The sequence below is a fragment of the Panthera pardus genome, unplaced genomic scaffold (assembly GCF_024362965.1).
Source record: "Panthera pardus isolate Hobbes unplaced genomic scaffold, ASM2436296v1 HiC_scaffold_16, whole genome shotgun sequence".
In the NCBI taxonomy this organism is placed as follows: Eukaryota; Metazoa; Chordata; class Mammalia; order Carnivora; family Felidae; genus Panthera; species Panthera pardus.
Genome location: NW_026526721.1, coordinates 60,925,477 through 60,944,991, shown reverse-complemented (window position 1 = coordinate 60,944,991; position 19,515 = coordinate 60,925,477). Strand labels below are relative to the sequence as shown.

General features: G+C 37.1%; 1 protein-coding gene across 25 annotated transcripts in view; it reads left to right on the top strand.

The window, feature by feature from the left end:
• Positions 1-2,090: 2,090 nt before the first annotated feature.
• The window catches only part of ZBTB20 (zinc finger and BTB domain containing 20), a 775,662-nt gene continuing 758,237 nt past the window's right edge, over positions 2,091-19,515 (top strand). For 24 of the 25 annotated variants that reach the window (XM_019448059.2, XM_053903377.1, XM_019448044.2 and 21 more), the window contains exons 1-2: positions 2,091-2,201; positions 4,263-4,357. The gene's annotated coding sequence lies outside the window, so the exon portion shown is untranslated. The remainder of the gene's footprint in view (positions 2,202-4,262; positions 4,358-19,515) is intronic. The other variant, XM_019448045.2, reaches the window with a different exon arrangement.

The following is a 19,515-nucleotide window of genomic DNA, read 5'->3' as shown; positions in this document are numbered from 1 at the left end:
TTAGGTTCTGCCAAAGACCCCTAATCAAAGCCAGGCATCTGTGCACTTTCTTGTGAAATCCAGTTTCAGCAAGAACTCCTCAAAGCCAGTTTAGCAAGCACCTTCCCCCTACCCCCAATCTGATCACTCTTCATAGATGACCAGGGTCCTTTTCCTCCACCATCCCCCTGATCACCCTGGCCTGTCTTCAGCAAGAATCGTTTTAGGTTGGTTTAGCCAAAATTCCCACTTACGCCTAATGTTGCCTCTTCGTAATTTTTCAACCGCTCCACCTTGCTCCCTGGCTAAAATTCCCACTTGCCCATGATATACTTGGAGTTCAGCCCAATCTCCTTCCACTGCAAAAATTTTATCACAGTGGTCGTATCTATACCTATCTCAATGATCCTGAATAAAGTCTGTTTTTACCATCTCTAACAAGTCAGGAATATTTTTTTCTTTAATGCATGCTGCATATCCCAAGGAAGTCTAGGATAAAATTCAGAGAACTTAACACAGTCTATCAGAAACTCTACACCAAATGCATGTTCCATAAAAAATTCTGTTTTCAAACTGCAGAGTGTAAATTCTGTATGCAGAGTGTAAATTCTTTATTTTTCATAAAGTCCCTTAATTTGTGATAAATTATTGTTATATAAGTTCCCTAAAAAGCGCAACTTTTTATTTTGGCAGAGATTTACTTTTTTCTTTGTATAGTGAAAGGGAATATATACACTTTTTTCTATTTTACCCCTTTTTAGGAATCCTTCCTGAACATCTTGCTGGCCTTGAGCCTCATTTTTTTTTTTTTTTTTCTCCCAATGCCTGAGTACTGGACCAAAACTTGGTAAGAATTTGGCTCTGGGGAATGCTATGTTGAGTGACAAATGGATGAGGAGGAAGGTTTTATTGAAGCATCTGAACCTCATTTAATTTTCCATGTTGCTTTATTTGTTCCTTCTAGCCCTCAGGATATTGAATTTTGTGGGCTCCGGTTGGGTCGTTGGTACTTCAGGCGTTTAGTAATAAGAAACATAATCTGCTTTTCCCGTTAGGATAATATCCTCATTTTTATTAAGGGCGGCTTACTACGAACTGTTTTACATAGTATTTTTCTAAACCTCCTGAACGGACAAATTTTCTCTTTGCGCCCTGGCATTGCTTCAGTGGCCTCTGCTGACCTCCTGGCTTGGCAACCTGCAGCCTACCCCTCAGGAATCAAGCGTGACCCAGTGTGGCTTTGCGAGCCGCCTCCTCGCCAGACCCTCCCTCCAGCTTTCCTCCCACGGCCCTAGCTCCAGCTTCCATCCTGCTGCCTCAGCTGTCTGCGACAGCGACACCCCCTCCTCCCCTCAGCGGCCACCCCTCCCCGCCAGCTCGCCGCGCCAGACAGCGGGTAACCGCCGCCTCCGCTGGGGCATCCCGGCTCCACAGGCCTAGCGCGTTCCAGACACCTGCCTCTCACTGGCCACCGAAGCTGCCCCTCACCCTGCAGCCCCCTCGGCAATTGGCCCCGGGCCGTCCCTCGTCATCCTCCGCCTCGCCGCGAGTCCCGCCTCCGTCGCCGGGTCATTTAAGTTTATCACAAATAAATAAATAAAGGAGGAAATAGAAATGCGTAGAAAGTAAAAGCAGTGGGGGGGAGGGGGCGGAGGTGGAGGAAAAGGGGAGGAGGAGCGGAGGAGCAGACAACCAAACCTGATCGTGTCGGTGCTGACCAATCATGGCTCACTCCAATCCGGTCTGACGGGCTCTCTGAACCAATAGTTTTCCACCTCTCGGATCACTGAACAACGAGATACGACTGACCTCTCCAGAGTGGGCGAAGGTGCGGCAGAGGTAGGGGGAGTGGGAAGAACGTCGACCAATCGCCTATTAAGGATTCTCTGAGCGAAGTTTCCGTGCCCCAATGGATGTTTGAGATAGCGGATTGGGCCTCTTCTAGCCCAATCGAAGGTGGTAGAGATGAGGAAAGAAGCATATGAAGGCGGGGACAGGGGAGAGGAGGAGGAAGAGTGCATTTTGTTTATGGGCGGCAACCTCACGAGGGGCGCCCCATTCTGATTGGCTCACTGAAGCTAAGAGTGGCATAAGAACAATCCAATAGCGGAAAAAGATAGACGGTTCGCGGCGTGAGGTACCCAATGTGGGCCTTCTGCCGAAGAAGTAGGGGCGGGGGGAAGTTTAGGAGTTGAGGAAAGAAGATTAAAGAGCGCGAGGAGGTAACCCCCAAAACTCTAATTTGTTGTGGGGCGGGCTGGAGGGAGGGGAGTGTGCGTGCGAGGGGGACGAGGCGTCCGCGAGACACTTGGAGTGGGGGGCGACGGGACGGGAAAGGAAGGGACTGGGGTGGGGTTGGGGGAGCGAGTTACAGAGACAAGCCCGCGGGCGGTCGGCCGGCCGAGGGCGCGCACCCCCGCGCCCCGCCCCGCCGGCGCCCCCTCCCCCCCGGGCGCCCCTCCTCGCGCGGGGCGGTGGCTGCGGCCTCGCGCGACCCAGCGGGAAGGGAGGGAGCGCGGGAGGGTCCCGGGTCCCAGGAGCGGGCGGGCGGGCAGTCCCGCAGCTGGAAACGTGTCTTTTGCCTTCTTTTCTCTACTCCCTGCGCCTGGAGTTGCCGCTTCCAAGAAGAAGAGCTGAGGGGGACTAGCCGGGGCTCAGGAGCTGCTAGAGGCGCCGGCTTGTCTTCCGCCCCCTCCCTCCTCGCCCTCCCCCCGCTTACCGTGGCTCTCGCGGTCTCTGGAGCGTCTTCAGAGAACTGGGGGGGGCGGGAGGTGTCCTGGCCCCAGAGCCGCTGGACGCCCCTCCAGACACCAAAGCTACCGGCCCCCGCCTGCTTCGCTGCTACGACTATAGAGGAGGGGGCTTGGGAAGGGAAGATACGCCTTTCCTTCTTTCTGTCCTTTGGGCCCCTTTGGAAACATTAAACAATGTTTACGCTTTTCGATAGTTGAGATAGAACGGTTGGAAGCTTTTTGAAAGTTGAAAAGAAATGCACTCTCCTACGTTGTTAAATGCATTACTGTGTGGCTTCTGGTCCTCTTCCACCACCCACCTCACGCCCCCCGCCACCCACCCCCCTCTCCGCAGCTGTTACCCTTTTTAAGGATGCTGAAGAGGCAGGAGGCAGGGATTTTCTAAAAGTTCTATTGATAAACACACTTGCACAAACATATGCTAGGCACACACATAAACTATAAACATTAGCGAAAAACACAATATGGCGTACAGCTACACTACCTAGCACGGTAATCCGCTGATCTCTTAACACTGAACTCAGTTGAATGGGGTCAGTGGCAGGATGACAGTTCTCAAATAAAAATCTGGAAGAAATAGGAAGTAATTTGGAAGTCTGTGGGCTAAATAATGTCCTCAGAATCAGCACTGGCACACGTAAACTTTCTAGACCTGTGGAGATTGTCTTCACCACTTAACCATTAATGGTAAAGTATGGTAAATGATGCTAACAAGTATGCCAAGATGATGCTAAAGTGGAGAGTTTCTCACTGCGTGGTCGTGTATAAGTTTCAGCTAATAGAATTAACAGAGGCCCCTCGTTCCCCATGTTTTCAAGCGAGTTCTATTCCAAAGTTAGCTATCCTTAACTTGTTGCTAGTGAAAGTTTGAAAACAAATTGTAGCGACCATTTTGTAAATAAATTCTTTAGCTGTAAAGACTAAATTTAAATGATAAGCATTTGTATTAGCAAATTCAGTTCATAAATGGTTTACTTTCTTACCTGTTGCTCCTAATCTCAAATACCATTTGCTATCACATGGGAATAGTTCAGATATACTCTCCTCTGTCCCTCACGTAAGTTTGACCAGGCCAGATTTGGCTACTTTCTGCATTTCAGCTTTACAACTAGGTACTTCTAGATTTCTAGGAAAACAACAACAACAACAACAAAAACAAAAAAGACAATTTACATTGATTTTACATGCCTTTGTTCACTCTTCTCATTCTTAATCAGAATGTATCAAAGTTGGTGTACAAATTGTGCATGGTAATATCACTGTGCCCTCTTGGGAGTGGGCTTCTCTCAAAAAAGCTTTTGGAATTGCCCTTGAAGAATTGCTGATGTTACTCTTTGTTCAGGGCTCAAGGTTTAATTCTTAAGATTGTGGTTGTGATTTCCATTGAGTTCAATTTTGGAGGGCTTTAGGCTTAAGAATCTATGGTGCTCAAGGAAACAGGTGAGAGGAAGAAGAAAAGTGAATTTTCTAGAAATATATTAGCTGCTCAGTGAGTCCAGCAGTTGGGTATTTTTGGTTTTGTGATTTCAGATCTCACAGACCAGTGGAATACAGGCCTTTTGCATATGAAGATCAGGTGACAAGTTAACTGTCTACCAGCCTCCAAAGCAATACGCCCTTTCATGGTGAGGTCCCAATTTTAACAGACTAAAGAAAAAAGTTTAAGATTAAAAAATTGTTAAATTTCATCCATTTTTGGGAAGAAGTCTTTATGCTTATCTGTCTAGCTCAATTAAGATGCCAGTATTTTAAGCTTACTACTACAGCAAGAAAATCAGATATAGTTCATGTGTACACTCACTGGCTACTGAAAGACAACATGAGTTTAGAGGAAAGAAAAAACTTCTATGTCTGTGTGGCTAGTGAGAGTTACAATTTTGGGTGTGTGTGTTTAGAACTACTAGTTGAGATGGCAGTTTACTATGTAGTTTGTTCAGAAAGTTTTTGTGACCCACAAATACCCAACTAATTTTGCTGTCAAATTAATATGAATTTGACTACTTGGCATAGGAATAAAATCTAGGGAAAAATCCAGGTTAAATGAATTATTTTTATCTCAGTAGCGAGAGTCTAAAGAAGGCTTTCTTACCAAATTGGACTTGACTGAATAATTAGGTCAGTTTAGATACAACTAAGTTACCCCAAAAGATCTAAAATTTATAAGTGAATTACAAATTATTTCAAATATTTTAGAATGAGTGACAAAGACTTCTTTAAAACATTTGGAATATAGAAGTGGAGATTGATGAGCTCTGCTTTATTCTTTGAAATAATCATGCTTTTCTGAAATGGATGTTTACATTCACAAAATTGTTCTAGACACTTGAGATGTAACAGTGAACAAGACAGAATAACCTGCCTTTGTGGAGTTTACATTCTAATGTCACATATCCTTGCGTACTTAAGATTGCTAGGAGAAGAGATTTTTGTATGAAATTTTAAAACCTAGCTGTTTTCTCATTTTGGAGAGTACAATTTGAAAGAATGTACGGAAGTTTGAGGGACATGGAGCTGTTTACTAATTGCCAATGGCAAGAAAGGAAGAGCTAACTTTATTTGTACCCTTCGTTATTGTCATGAAACTTTCTCCATACATTTTAGTAGGTCTTTTTAACAGATAGGGGTCTTCTTTTTTTCATAATTTTAAGCATGCCTTTGAAATAAATAAAATGTTACTTTATATTTAAAAAAAAATCTGTGTCTTGGAATTTACTGTAAAATTCCGATGGAGCTTTTTGTCTTGTTAGAAAACTGTGGTAAAACATAAGCTAGAATATCTTAATTTTTTAGTAAGAATTTGTTTTAGGAGTATGTCTGAAAAATTAAGTGCCTAAATCTTTTTCAGTTGTGGTTTTATGAAGAGAAGATGGAAATTTGTTGTAATTAATTTATAGGTGACATTAAAGAGAGAAAAAGAGAGAGGCCTGCAAAAAATGCTTTGTTATTTAAACCTTTCTTTCAAACTACAAAGGCATTTGATTGGCACTTCTCTGATTTAATAGACCATTTGTAATGCAAGAGGAACATTACAGAAGATTTTAGCATTACTTTAATCATTTAGTCTGTAGGTGTAAAAATCCTAGGTTTCTAACAGAAGGAAACTTGGTGCTCAGTTAACAGAGTATATGATTTAACGTTGAGTTTGTTGCTTTAAGTAGTGGGTGTCTCACCTTTCCAAAACTTAGTTCATAGTTCTCAAATAACAAGTTCTGATTTTCGCTATTTTTCTCTGCCACAGTGAGTCTTGTTTTGTTAGCCAAATCAGTGTTCAGTTGGTAAGTAGGATGACTTTTTTTTTTTTTTTTTTTTTTTTTTTTTTTTACACACAATCCTCCCACTGCCAGCTCTCCTATCCCCTGCTGTGAAGGGCTTGAATTTCTATACCTACATTAGATCTCTATTTATGCTAATTTGTAGCATAATCACCTCTTCCAGAAAGGGTACATATTAATGCACTTTAGAAAACGTTGAGGTTGCCTCTGGCTATTTGTATACCGACCTGCCAGCATTGGAAAGCTATAAATAGGAAGATTTAGGAAGAAAAGCAGAGAATATTGCTAATGGAATATATTGTCTTAGATGAAATCTTTTTTTAAAGAGAAAGGGGAAGAATGGTTGATAGAATGTTAAAAACTAAGAGTGTTTGCTAATTCTAATGGTTGGTTAGTGTGTGTTTATGTGTGTGTGAGTATACATTTTTATATGAGCAGTTTTTGAATAAAGACATATTTCAGTATTGGATAAATAATTCCAGTCCTGCCTTGTGGTCCTTGACATGTTCCCAGGTGATTTTGTTTAACTCATTGTTACTACCAAAACTTTGCTCCAAGCTACATAGAAACATAAGCTAATTAAATCTTTGTAACTTTTGTAATAATTTCAGATTAAAAGTTACTGGAAGTTTTTTGTTTTTTTTTAAAGCATGATTAGCCAGTAGCCCCTAAATGAACAAAATCGAAAGTGAAGAGTTCTTAGAACCCTGGATCCACATAAGAAAGTTGAGTTTGAAAGAGGTATTCATAGGGCAAAAGGCAAATCTTGATATCTGACAAGTTTTTATAGTGATAAAACAAGAAATAGAATAAAATGACTAATCTATTAATATTCATATTTTTAAGGTAAGTGTAAGTATGTGTACACTGCATTTTAAATAAAAATTTGGGGTGTTATTGGCTAGATACAGTCATTTCTTTGCCAGAGATACTAGGCTGTGTGAAGGCTAACCATCTGTCAAGTGATAGAGACAAAGAAAGGTTTAATATACTAGCCTAAAATTTCTACAAACTTGTTTTGAATTGTATTGTCATTTTGTTTTGGCCTTCATTCTCTGTGTTGAATATGCACTGGGTTGGTCACCCCACTTTGTTTTATGAACAAACTATTCAAGGTCTAGATAAGGTTATCATCGCAGCTGATGTGATCCAGAGGCATGATAAAATATGTTTTGATTTTGCTTTCATGTGATGATCAAAAACTCACAAGTGGGCCACCCACTAGCAGTTATACAAATGACTTCAAGCACACGTATTTTCACCCACCCATTCTGAATTTTGGGTGTTTTAGTTTCTTTTGCTTTATATATGCAAGCCTTGTATTTCAAACTGTTCCTGCGCTGTTTGGGGGTGGGGTTGGGGGGGGGGGGAGTAGCAACAGGAATCCAGATTGCCTGTTTTAGGTACAATATGGTGTGATGTGAAATTGAAACAGCAGATTGGTGAGAAACTTTAGTTTCAAACAAATATAAACTAGTTTGTTTAGTGAAGTTATACACAAAACAGTAGTCTCTATTGACAGGGCAGTGTTTTTTTAGTAACTTCCACATCATGAGGTCACTGTGGTTCTTTGGGCTAGCAGTCTATTTCCAAAGCATTATATAAGAAAAAGAAGCTCTAATATTGCTGATTGTAATGATATACTTAGATATAGCCGACTGAGGAATTATTTATAGCAGTGCTAATTATATCAATAAAAATAGCAATATTAATACTGTGAGTGTCAAAATCCATTCTTGACAGTATGAGGTAAACAGAACTATAGTCAAACAAAGCAGCAAGCCTCTTTCTACTGTCAGCTCATGAATATGCACTTCAGGAAAAATATACACAATTGGTTTACTGATTTAATCTCTTTTTCAATTATTTTTGACTTTTTAAAAGATGTTCTTTATTTCCAATTTGCACAACATTAAAAAGATAGAGATTTTTCATCTTGAAATTCTTGGTACTTTTTTCTTTCTGTCATTAAAATTTCTAGAGACTTAGTTGTTCATGGTTAAGTATTTTATGAATTATCAGAAATTAATTTTATATGTATCCCCGTTTTTGGAACACAGATTACCATTGCACAGGAAACTGGAAGATCCTCTAACAATTTACAAAACAAAACAATACAAGACAAACCAAACCCACTACTACCACACATGCATACACAATAAATAAATCTCTGGCTTTTTTTAGACTTAAAAAAAACACCTGTTTCCATGGTTCTGATTTAAGGAAAAGTATAAATTTTCTTTGTAGTTTTCATTTCTTCTAGTCAGTTTTTACAATTTTATGTTGTTTAAAATTTATTTTCCTATTAATACAAAATCATGTAAGTAGAGGTTATGAAATCCAAAGGTTTTCAACTTGAGGGGACATCTAATTTTTTAATCAATTTCTCATGCATTAGATTTAACTTTTTCATTGCACGTTGTCAGAAATCTCAGATGTAGAATTAGGAGAGGTTGTTCTGGGTCTAGTGGTGCCACCAGTTGTACCCTCTTGGGCATGTCACGTAATCTGAATCTCTGCCTTAGCTTTTCATCTTCAGGGTCTCTTTCAGCTCTCATAATATGAGTATGTTTCTTTTGACACTTGGGTCCCTGTTTTAGCTTTAGGTAACATGACTGGAAGTGATATGTAGGGCACTGGGAAAAAGCCTATGTAAAATATTTGACTTTGCTTTTTACTTTTAGTCCTTGATACAAGTTTCATTTTAGTGATACTTGCTTGCAAATATAGCATGTCTATAAAAGTATACATACATATAAAAATTAAGTACTTAACAATCTTTTGTAGTTAGTAACTATGATAAGCTTACTATTTTTACATAAATTTCACCAACTCACTTTCGCTTATGAAGATATGTTGCTAACAGAATTTCTTGCATTTTATTCCACATAAAGTTGCTTAACTGGAGAAAGCAGGTAATGACAGCATGAAGTAACTCAGAGTCATTTTCTAATTCTATAAAATATATAGAAAAATAGATATATTTCTTCAAAGAAAAAAGGTAAACTTGGTTTTTGTGCTTCTGTAAGCAAAAAATAAATATACTCTGGGTAATCGGGCCATCTCCATATAATTATTAACTATTGCATTTGATTTTTGATCCTTCGTTATACTTATCCATTGGTAGATTTACATAGAAAGGATGCAAGGAAGACAAAGAAATGAACTCTTACTTGGTGAAGAAAAGCGGAAAGAATCTGTGTTAAGAGAAGGCTTTGCAAATAATGTTCTGTCATATATAGAAACAAACAGCTATACACAATTCTTGTATGCCTACTTGTAGGTATTTATTTAGGGGTAACCTTGAAGTTTTCACTTAAAATTTCACTCTCAGTTTCTTTTTAATTGACTCACATTTCTTTTGCTGGTATGAATGATAGCGAGAGGCTCAAAAACATCACGTCCTTACCTATTCACAAATGGAAACAGCAGTCTGGAAAAAGCTATACAATCCCTGGATCCTCCCTCTTCCCTACACCCACCCATAGCTGTAGATGTTCTGGTATTGATTATAAACATTTTATACATCTCCTCCTAGGCCAAATATGCACACTGTCCAATGTAGTAGGTAATACCCAGCTATTCGGGCCTACCAATAGGGAGAAATGTCAAGAAAACAGTTAGATCCAACATAGGACACAAAAGGTGATATGATTGCTTTAATGCGTGCAAATAAGGGAAAAATATTCTAAGGGATATTTAGAAGGGAAACTGATTTTAGACGATTAGTTAACCGAAACCCAGTACACATACTGAAGAATTAATGTAAACTTTCTTCTTTTTTTTTTTTTAAGTGGGCATGGAGCCCAATGCAGGGCTTGAACTCACAACCATGAGATCAAGACCTGAACTGAAATCAGGCATCAGACCTTTAAATGACTGAGGCACCTAGGTGCCTCAATGTAAACTCTATTCCAAAGGCATTGTGCCAAAAAGACTAGGAAAAAAAGACTAGCCAAAAAGACTATTCCAAAGGCATTGTGCCAAAAAGACTAGGAAAATTACTGGTGGAAAGCATAGTGAAAATAAATCTGAAATAAACCAATAATAACAATAACAACAACAGTAGCCAACATTTATTGAGAGCATACTCTGCACCAGGCATTGGTTATATCTGCATTTTCCCCATTAATTCCATAATCCTATGAGACATGTATTTTTATTATGGCATTTTTAAAGATAAGCAAGCTGAGGCTCATAAAAGTTTAGTAACTTGTTCAAAGTCACACTGCTGGGAGTTCAAACTCAAGTCCAACTCTAGAGCACCTAAATTCTAAAACACCACCCCACATGCCTCTATTCTGGGATCATTTTCACTCAGTGCTTGCCCAGATTAGTACTGATAATTTTATTTCAAGAAAGGCATAGTGGATTTGGAGAAGGCTTCAGAGAAGGGCACAAGGTGAAAGAGCTGTAAGTGGGAGGAATGGTTGCTATGGTAGAGTCTGTTTTTAAAATGTAACTCTACAGTCTAGAATTACAAATGCTGAGAGGGAATTTGTCTAAAGGTTTCACAGTGGATGGACTGGGTAGCTGCTGCCTGATTTGGTTCAGTGGACAACCGTGGAGCTGGGTAACATGTTAAAGAAGGCCGAAAAAATCCTAAGTAGGAGCAGGTCAAAGGAAGCATTAGATACTGAGGATCCTGGGAAGGTAGAGGTCAAAAAGGAGAACTAAATCTAAGCAGATATTGAGTAACCAAGAACTAGGGATCATACAGGGGAAAAAAAAAGGATGAAGCAGAATAGAAACAATATATATAAAACTGGGACAGATTCTAGGGCTTTGGAAGGCTCTTAAATTTATTGTTTGTTTCCTTACATTTGTGTCAGAAATGAACAGCTGGCTTAAATAGGGGCCACCCAGTGTTTGGGATAGAAAGATTGCTATGGTTTTGGCACACACGCACAAAAACATGCTCATCAATAATAACTTAGAATTAGGCACTAAGTTTAGATGCATTACAGAGAGATGCAGTTTAGCACAGAAACCTATGTGGTAAACCTGAGAATAGCTGTCATTTATTATCTACTATGTGCCACTCAATTCATAAATCACTGTTTTTAGGGGCATTTATAAGTTGCTGTCTGCTGTCCAGTTTTCAAATACAAGAAAACACCTGTTAGCTTTTCTAAGGATTTAAATGATGAAGTAAGTTATACTTTTATTTTATTTCATTATGTAACTTAGCTTTTGATCTCCTCCTTTCCACAAGAGTTTTAAATCAGGCTCCACAGGGCTTAAGGTAGAATAGAGTCTAGACTTCTCTTATGTAACTGTAGCTTTTCCTTAATTTGTCACTATATTGAAAGAAACGTTTAATTCTATTTGATAGGATAAATGCATTTCTGTCAGAGTAATAGGCTCAAATGATCAGCCCAGGCAAAGTCAGCATATATGAGTTTGGATTATATTTAGGTTAGTCAGCATGAGTTAAGGAAAGGGGAATTATAGAAACTTGCCAAGTGAGGTTTTGTTATTCAAATAATTTTAAAGACATCAAACCAATTACAAACAGCTATATATGCCATGTATACATACATACTCATACTTTTGTCTACAAGGTACTAGAGACTTCAAAAGTTTTCAAGAGCTAATATTCATTGTTAAGCCATATTATATGAGTCGGATCATCTGAATGGGGTCAAAGAATAGTGACAGTACTATACCACTACTTCTATGCCTTCACTGTTCCTTAGGACAATATCTCTGATCTTTTCTTCAGACTCTTAATTTAGTGTACTAGGAAATACAGTACAATATTCATTTTGTATGTTTTAAATGAATACATCACTAAGAAAAATATTCTGTGAAGGTAGAAAGGTAAATGAGTATTCAGGATTGGCATCTTTTGGTACTCAGTCTTTTTAACAGCTATATTGTTTGCATCTAACCTTCCTTTATATATCTATCTGACCCTTAGAGAAACTCATGCTCTCAGTAAAGCCCTCATTCTAGTAAAGGGTTGAGAACAAGGCAATACTATACTGAAATGGGTGACTTGAGCTGAAAAACAGTATGGAAAAATGTGAGCAGGATTCCAGGCACTTCTGATTCAGATATTCTACATTATGTTCTCAATATTTGTTATAAAGTAAATTCACGAAGTGTATAAAAGCCAAAAATAAATGATTGTTGCTTTTCTGTAATTTCATGTTATGCATAATACCTCTGTTTCTATTATTTGTGTAATTATGAGTTTTATTATGCAAAAATGGGTACATCCAGTATAAAGTAAATTTCAGTTTCATGTTTTAGATGCAGTTTAACTCATAACTCAAATTCTTTGACATTCATCACTCAAGAAAGGTAGCATTTAGAATTATACTACACTGAACTGCACTTCTTTAAGGGCAAGTACCATGTTTTATTAATCTTTAAAGTCCTAGTGTCGAAGATATTACCTGGCACACTTGGAGGAATTCATTGTTGATCAGGCTCTTTTGTAGCTGTCCTAGGAAGATTACTTGGATTCTTCCTTACCAGTCTATCCATTCCTTTATTTTCTGTTGACTGGTTCAAATTTAGCTTTGTTACAGTTGTTGTTACCTATTATAGGCCTTCTCTGTACTTTTCTAAGACCCAAACATTTTACACATGCTCATGATCTTTTATTCTTTTCGATACTTAATGAAATTCTGTCATGGCAGAAGTTTCAATATAAAATTATATGTACTGTGATTCAGAAAAGAAATATATCAGATATCACCCATCAATGGTAAAGCAAATCTACAATCAATTCAGGATATTGTGTTGAATAGAGTACACAGAATTACATTACCTAGTGATTCAAGGATGAAACCCAAATTTCATATCCTATATGATTCCTATCAGGATAGTAGGACAAATAACCCACAGTATTTTTTGCTCTTACTAGATTGCAATTGAGATTTTGAACATTTTATATGAGCTTCCTAATTCTTAAAAAAAAAGTTCATAAAAGTTCATACAATTAAAAAACAAGAGTTTTAGCATATTATCTAAGTTGCTTAGAAGTCTAGTCCAGAGAAACATTTTAATGTTAGGTGATATCATTAACTTTTCGAGAAAGCAAAAAGGGTTATTGGGCTATGAACAATATGGAGGGTAATGTCATGTAAACCACTGTTCAGGATGCATGTTTAATTCCTATATAATACTGACAATGCTTTTTTGTATTTTATTAATGTTTATTTATTTTTGAGAGAGACAACAAGTGCATAAGCAGGGGAGGGGCAGAGAGAGGGAGACAGATTCTGAAGCAGGCTCCAGGCTCTGAGCTGTAAGCACAGAGCCCAACATGGAACTCGAACTCATGAGTGGTGAGATCATAACCTGAGCTCAAGTCGGATGCTTAACCAACCCTGCCACCCAGGTGCCCTGCTTTTTCATATTTATAAGACTTGCTGTTGGACTTTGGGAGACTTATGTGATTGGGCAAAGTCATAATTTGTCTTTCTACCAACTACAGCACATTGATTTGAAGTTATTTCTAAAAAAAAAAGGTAATTATGTCCTGAAATAATTAAAACTGGGATTGCATTAAAGCTTACTTCAAGTGATTAATAGCTGTAGTATATTTTGGGATCTGTATCCCAAAGCATAAAGAGAACACATTGTCATTTTTATGTATTTAGGAATATGCTTTCTGAGGGAAGTGTTGATTCTTGGGAATCATTATAATGAGGTCCCAGACACATCTCAGACCCATATACCTCCCTCCTATAACATTTTTAAAATCAACGATTTTGGGTGTACCTGGGTGGCTCAGTCGGTTAAGCACCCTACTTTGGCTCAGGTCATGATCTCACTGTCATGAGTTCAAGCCCCACATCGGGCTCCACACTGCTTGGGATTCTCTCTCTCTCTGTCCCTTACCCTGCCTTCTCTCTCTCTCTCTCTCTCTCTCTCTCTCTCAAAATAAAATGATAATAAGGAAAAAACTTGATAAGGGTTCTGAAAACAAAGTGACCTGTGTATGACTGTCTTCCCCTCCACTTCCAATTTCTGACTGCCGTTTTGAATACAGTTGCCATGACATGTCAGGCAGAGATGCTGCTTTGAAACTTCTACTTTCACTTGGACAAACTGGAGTTCACAGATAACTATCGGAAAACTGCAGACATTGAGAAGGGCCTGGGCTTCAGAGATGTGTGAACCACTATGGGAAAGTATCAGTATTTCTCATTTAAGTATCCAGGTCTCCCCAACTGACTAAGAAGCCAAAGTTACTAAATGTGCTGGCTGGATTTCCTCTGCCCCTGAGGCTAAAAAGAGATAGGACAACAAAAATCTTCCTCTTGTGCCTTGGCAGGATCTGACAGGTTGTTTACCTTTGCATTTTACTAATTGTGATGCTTCTTCCATGGAGGATACTACACAACCAGATCTGAGCTCTAGTGAGCTATTTGTGGAAAATAACAGCCCATTTAAGGGGACCCAGTAGTGAATGAGATAGAAGATTGGGTAGGAAAATCAAAGCACATACCCTAGGCAACTAGTGCTATTGGCAAAAATAAGTGCAGCCTGAATTTGAAAAAAAACAAAAATTAAGAGCATTTAAGGAAATTAAAATACAGAACAAAAGGAATTCCAGATACTAATAAAAAACATATCTCAATTGAACAATTTCTCATGACGGAGAACATGATCACTGTTGAAACATGAATCAGTGAACTTAGATACCAAGTGCAAAAATTATATCAAAGCACATAGAACATAGGTAAATCTGATGAAAATCTTGAAAGAAAGGATGAGTCTTTGAGGTCAGATTAGAAGTCAAAATGTGAATAATAGGAATTTTAGAGGGGAAAATTAAGAATAGATGGAAGAGAGGAAATTAACAGAAGAAAATCTGAGATTAAGAAAGATAAGAGTCTGTGGATTGAAAGTGTTTATGGTTTCGATTGAAAGAAAAGACCTACATAGGCATATCCTGATCAAAGTTCTGAACTCTAAAAATACATTGAACTATCTTATAGAAAGAACAAGTTTCTATAAAGGGGAAAAATATCAAAATATCATACAGCTTCTTATCTGCAACTTAGCAAGGTAGAAGATAGTGAAGTGACATCTATAGACTGCAAAAGGAAAATGACTACAGTCCAAGAATCAACACCCCCGAAGTTGCCATTTGCTCGTCAAGGTGAAAGAAATACATTAAGAGATAAGAACTCAGAACATATAATTACTATACCCCATCTGAGAAAATGCCTGAGAATAGATTACAATCAATCACAAATGAACTGGAACAAAGACTTCAAGTTGAAGAAGATGAAAGGAATATAGTGGTGAATAATAAGCATTTTAATATGATTGTGTGTGTGTTATAATTTCATTTAAGAGATAAAGATTGGGGCTCCTGACTGGGTCAGTCAGTAGTGCATGTGGCTCCTGATCTCAGGGTTGTGAGTTTGACCCCCACATTGGGCATAGAAAAATACTACACTGAATAAAATAATAAATAAAGATAAGAAAAATAAAAAATAAATAAAACTTTTAAAAAAGATATAGATGACTTGCAAATATGTAATAAAACACAATTTTAGACTTTTGATATAAAAAGATCATATTTCTGTAAAGAAACGTTTTAAGTACTAAACTGTCTCATGGAAACTTAGTTGATGGAGGGGATGGGCTGGAAGAATGTAAAAGAGGAGGAAAATGAGTTGTGGAGATGAGAAGAAAGAAGGATGAGAAGAGGGAGGAAAGTGAATGTATCCTGAAGATCTCATCTATTTAGGAGAAAAGGAAAAGGGGATAGAATCTCTTGGTAGGGGGGAAAGTGTCTGTTAATTGGAGTAGAAGAGGGAGGTAGAGAAAGGAATACAATAGAGCACCATGTAGGACTACCATACTAGCAAGGAGAAAATAGAACGCAGAGCTACTTGATCAAATAAAAAATATTAAAAAGGTAACAAGAAAACAATAATGTAAAATAAGACAATGTAAGTAATTGGAAGAGATATAAACAAACACATCAATTATTATGTTTAATGTAGATGCACAAAATTCTCTATTTTTTTTAATTTTTTTTTTAACATATATTTATTTTTGAGACAGAGAGAGACAGAGCATGAACGGGGGAGGGGCAGAGAGAGAGGGAGACACAGAACCGGAAGCAGGCTCCAGGCTCTGAGCCATCAGCCCAGAGCCCCGACGCAGGGCTCGAACTCACGGATCCTGAGATTGTGACCTGAGCTGAAGTCGGACGCTTAACTGACTGAGCCACCCAGGCGCCCCCAAAATTCTCTAATTAAAAGACCTGTAGATTGAGTTTAAAAACATAAACCACTCAAATTATATTACAGGAATAACACCTATGACAGAGTTAAAGAGACAGGTTTTAAAATGGTGGACGTAAAAGACATTAGGCCAATGCAAACAAAATGAAAATAGAAAAAAAAAAAAAAGAGTGACAGCATTGATAGGGATACTGTCCTGATAAAAGGCAGAGTTAATGAAGAAAATTACCGCATAAATCCGTATATACAGCAGGTTTATTTGTAGCAAATAAGTACATAAAGCAAAAACTATGGGAAAGGTCCAGACAGTTCTGTTAAACCATACAAATAATGACTGAGAGTAATGGAATGTAATTCATGAAAATAATCTAATATATATGTAAAATCTGATATTCTTTAAAAAATTTTTTGAACATCTCTGTTTAGGTACAAAGAAAACTAAATTTTAGAAAGATTTTACAGGCACATTTTCTGATTATAAGCTAGTGTAAGTAGAATTTAAAAGGTAACAAATTATTAACACTTAGAAATTAAATACTCATAGATAACTCTTGGGTAAAGAGGAAGTCACTTGAAAAACCATGAAAAGATTATTTTATGTAAAAACCTATGGAGAATACCTAATGGAATTGTCAGAGGAAAGTTGATAGCCTTCTATGCCTTCATTGTTAAGAAGGAAAAAAGGGCAATTTACTAACTTTAAGAAATCAGAATAAAGAATAATTTAAGGTAGAAGAAGAGGGAATTAAATTTTTTTAAGTTTATTTTTGAGAGAGAGAGTGTGAGTGCACACATGTGAGTGGGGAGGGGGAGAGAAAGAGTAAGAGAGAATCGCAAGCAGGCTCTGTGCTGTCAGTGCAAAACCCAATGTGGGGCTCAATCCCACACCGTGAGGTGATGACCTGACCTGAAATCGAGAGTCCGATGCTTAACAAACTGAGCTACCCAGGCACCCGAGGAATTAATTTTTTAAAGTTGAAATTTATAAAATGGAAAACAAAATATAATAAAAATCAATCTAAAAGCTGGCTTTTTGGAAAGACAAATAAAATACATAAACTCCTTATGAAGATGAAAAAGCAAAAAAGAAAACCAGCCCAGCAATTTTGTGAAGTGGGAGATAATTGAAAGCATATGTTCACATAAAACTTGTGTTCACATAAAACAAGTGTTCATAAAAGCATTATTCATAGTAGCCAAAAAGTAGAAGCAACTCAAATGTCCATCAACTAATGTATGAATAAATAAAAATGTAGTGTGTCCAGACAATAGAGTATTATTGAGTCATAAAAAGGAATGAGGTATTGATACATGCTACAAACATGGATGAACTTTGAAAACATTATGCTAAGTGGAAGAATCCAGAATAAAAAGCCACATATTACATGATTCCACTTATGTGAAATATTCAGAATAGGCAAATATTTAGCAACAGAAAGTAGATCAGTGGTTGCCAGGGCCTGGACGAAGACAAGATGGGCAAGGACAGCTTAATGGGTATAGGATTTCCTTTCGTGGCGATGAAATGTTCTGGAACCAGGTAGTTGGTGATGTTTATACAACCTTGTGAATGTACTAAAAGCAATCAAATTATACACTAATGTGATTAAAATGGTGAAGTTTGTTATATAATTTTTATCTTAATAATAAAGTTTATGGAAAAGAGAATGAGCAAATATAGACAGTAATTGGGAATGAGAAAGTAGATAAAACTGGAAGATGGAAAGAATTTTAAAAGAAATCTAAATGCAACTGGCTGGCAATAAATTTGAAACCTATGAGAAATGGAACATCTTTATTCAAATGTGAATTATAAAATTGACCTAAGAAGAAGTAGAAAACATACCTAGTAGTTAGCATAGAAGAGATTGGAAAGTTGACCAAACATGGTCACTTAAAGGAATAAATAATTGGATGTAATTGAAGTCATTCTAAGTCATTAACAAATATTGAAGCCTCTCCTAATTTATTTAAAATCTAACTGATAAAGATTGTATGAAATAAATTAGTCCAATCCCACTTATGAAATAAATGCAAAATTTCTGTATAAAATGCTAGGAAATATATCAGCAATTGACTGAAAGAATAATATATCAGGATATAGGAGGGTTTTTTGTTGTTGTTAAATAGGAATTCAAGCATGATTCAACAACAGGAAATGTATCAACATTGTTCATTGTATCAACAAAGAGAAATACATACATCTTCAATAGAATAGCTTGAATATAATAAGGTATTTTCATTCATACCCAACAGAAAATATAATCCAAAATTGTTAAATCCTAAAAATATTTCAATTAACATCAGAAACGAGATAAGTAATCATTATTATAATTATTTAATACTAAAGAGGAAGGCTTAGCAGCTATAGTAGGCAAATGATATAGATGACACTAACATTTGTACAGAAGACCTTACAGTGTCTTTTTGGCTGATATGTGACCTTAAAAAAATTATAGAACTCTAATTTAAGACTCTAGAAAAATTAGTAAGGTAAACTAAAAGGTAGTTAAGATGGGAGATAATTGAATGAAAATCAATAGATTTTCTCTGGAAGTGATTGGTATCTAAGAAACATTTTCTCCCAGTAGGAAAAAATTATTTCATTTCCCATTGAAACACAATTTATAAAATGCTTATTAATAAAATTATTAAAAGTGATATAGGATCTGTATGAAGAAGGGGTAACATCTTATTTAAAGACAAACAATATCTGATTAAAGGAAGGGCAGATTATGTTTTTGTATGGGACAACAATAGCAAAATGTTAATTTTTCCAGTTATATTTTATGTTTATACATTAAATATATTTATTTAATGCAATTACAATTAGATTCTCAATGAGGACGTTTTTTAATTAAAAATATTTTTTCAAAATTACATGGAAGATTAAGTGTTAACAAAAAGCAAGAAAATTTAAACAAGAACAGTGAGGAGGGATTTACATTATACATGCTAGAACATATTACCAAGCCAGCTAACCAGAACAATATGGTAATAGCATAGAAATAGACAAGTAGATACATTGAACAGGTTAGAGACTCCTAAAACAGATGACAATTCAGTTGGAAAATAATGGATCATTTAATTAGTGGGATTATCATAACAGGTTATCTTTGTGGAAGAGTGAAAGTATATTCTCATTTTGCACATCATACAAAGATAATTTTTTTAAGTTTATTTATTTTGAGAAAGAGGGGTAGGGTCAGAGAAAAGGGAAAAGAGAGAATCCCAGGCAAGCTCCTCACTCTCAATGCAGAGCTGGATGCAGGACTCAAACTCATGAAC